We start from the raw sequence: 2,488 nt of genomic DNA on the forward strand, positions 1-2,488 counted from the left end.
AAAAAAAAAAAAAAAAAAACACAAAAGACAAAAGGTGGCGACATCAACAGGAAAAAGTGTGCAAGAGAGGAATAAGGAAAATGAACTCATTAACATATTTAAACCCAACTAATTCAAATAGATCAAATGTTCCAATCATAATAACAACTGACAAGGCTTTTAATATCCTACTATATGGTCCTAACAAGAGAATCACCAACAACCTAAGTATATAGACTGACAATAAAAAATAAAGAAGATACTCTGCAAATACTAAGAAAATGATATTGCAACATTAATATCAAGTTGATAAATTTTACCTCTAATGTTTTTGTCTTAAAGAACATTTAAGATACAACTCTAAATATGCGTGCAACCAATAACATATCCTAAAAATACATAAAGTAAAAATTATCAGAACTAAGGAAAATAAAACACAAAAACAAAGTACAGTTTGCACTTCTCTAAACAGAAAATACAAAATAAAAAACACTTCACTCAAGCCTGGTGCAGTGGCGCAGGCCTGTAATCACAGTCAGTCAGGAGGCTGAAACAGGAGAATTTCCAGTTCAGAGCCAGCCTCAGCAACGTTGAGGCACTAAGCAACTCAGTGAAACCCTGTCTCTAAATAAAAAAATACAAAATAGGGCTAGGGATGTGGCTCAGTGGTTGAGTGCCTGAGTTCAATCCCAGTACCCAAAAAAAAAAAAAAAAAGGGATCAAAAATTTGACACGTTTTGAGTGCTGACATGATGCCAAAGTTGAGAATTCCACACCATAAAACTGTTTCAAGCAAAAATTATTATAAACATTGCATGAAATCACCTTCAGTCTATGTGGTTATGGGTAATTTCATGTTTGAACTTGGGAGATACATATATATATGCAAATCTCCACTATCAGGGTGGAGGGAGGGCAACTCAAAACATTTCTGGTTCCAAGCATTTTAGGTAAGATACTCAGCCTGTATTACCACATCTATCTCAGTAATCAATAGAACCAGTATGCCAAACCTTGAAAAAAAAAAAATTTTTAAGGCTACAATAATTTAACAAGATTAATCAACTTGAATTGACAAAGCACTATACCCAACAAACAGAAATATTCTTTCCAACCACATATAACACTTTAAAAGCTACAAACTGGTTGTTTTAGTCAATATTTTGTCTCTGTGACAAATATCTGAGGGGAAAAAAAAACTTGAAGAAGGAAAAATCTATTGTGGCTCACAGTTTCAGAGTTCCAGTCCATGATTTGTGGGTTCCACTGTTATGGGACTATAATAAAGCAGAACATCATAGCAGAAATGGCGCTGAAAGCAGAGCAGTTAGGGGACAAGGACAAATTATATCCTTTCCAGGGCAAGCCCTCATTGACCCACCTCCTCCAAACAGGTCCTACCTCCTGCAGTTTCTACCACATCCCAACAGTTCATTCAAATACAAATCCCTCAATAGATTAAAGCCACTGATGAGATAAGAGGCCTTATAGTCCAATCACTACCCCAAATCCTCACTTGTATACACTGCTGCATTGGGGACCAAGCCTTCAACATGACCCTTTGAAGACATTCCAAAATCAAACCTTAACAGTGATACAGTGCTTGCCTAGCATATGCTCTGGGTCCAATCCCTAGCACCACAAAAACTGCACATGTGCTGGGCCATAAAGCTTCAAAAAGCTTCATAAGCTTAAGTGTTATGCTTTTTTACTATAATGGGATTGATAGAACTCAGAGAAGACCACTATGATACTACAGTAGTGGGTACAGGTCATTTTGTAATTGTCAAAGCCAAGGAATGCAAACTACTCTGTGGGTGATAAGGATGTATCTGGGCAGGTTTATCAACTGTAACAAATATACCAATCTGAAGGGAATGTTAATGACAGAGGTTATGTATGTGTGGGGTCAGGAGATATATGGGAAGGCCTGCATGTCATGCTCAATTTTGCTATGAACTTAAAACTTCTCTAAGTCTACTTAAGAAAACAGGGATGGGGTATACCTTAGAAGTGCTTGCCTAGCCCCGCCGCCTGCTCTGGGTTCCATCCCCAGCACAAGAGAGGGAAAGGACCATGAACAACTTCAGAAATCTTAGTTGCTTCAGACAGACAGACACACAGACACACACATACACACACCCTGCCCAGCTTCCTTCCCTTGCCCTCCCCCACCTCCTCCTTTTCTCCATCCCCCCCACACACAGTTGGGTCACCTGTAAACAGGATCACTCTGGCAGGAAGAAGGGAACATGACAAATCTCACCACTGCTCTTACAGTTTGTGTGACAAAGTCTCTTCTGCTCACATTCATCGATCAAGGCAAATCCCATAGCCATACCTAACTTAGAAGAAGGTAAGAACCACAGTAAGTTACCTGTACATAACAGGTGGAATGTCTAAAATTGGATACACTAACAATACCACATTCTCAATGAGGGTATGGAGCCACAGAATATTCACTGCAATGGGAAGAAAAATTGGTATAACCACTCTGGAAAAGTTTATT

The sequence above is a fragment of the Marmota marmota genome, unplaced genomic scaffold, assembly GCF_001458135.2.
Source record: "Marmota marmota marmota unplaced genomic scaffold, marMar, whole genome shotgun sequence".
In the NCBI taxonomy this organism is placed as follows: Eukaryota; Metazoa; Chordata; class Mammalia; order Rodentia; family Sciuridae; genus Marmota; species Marmota marmota.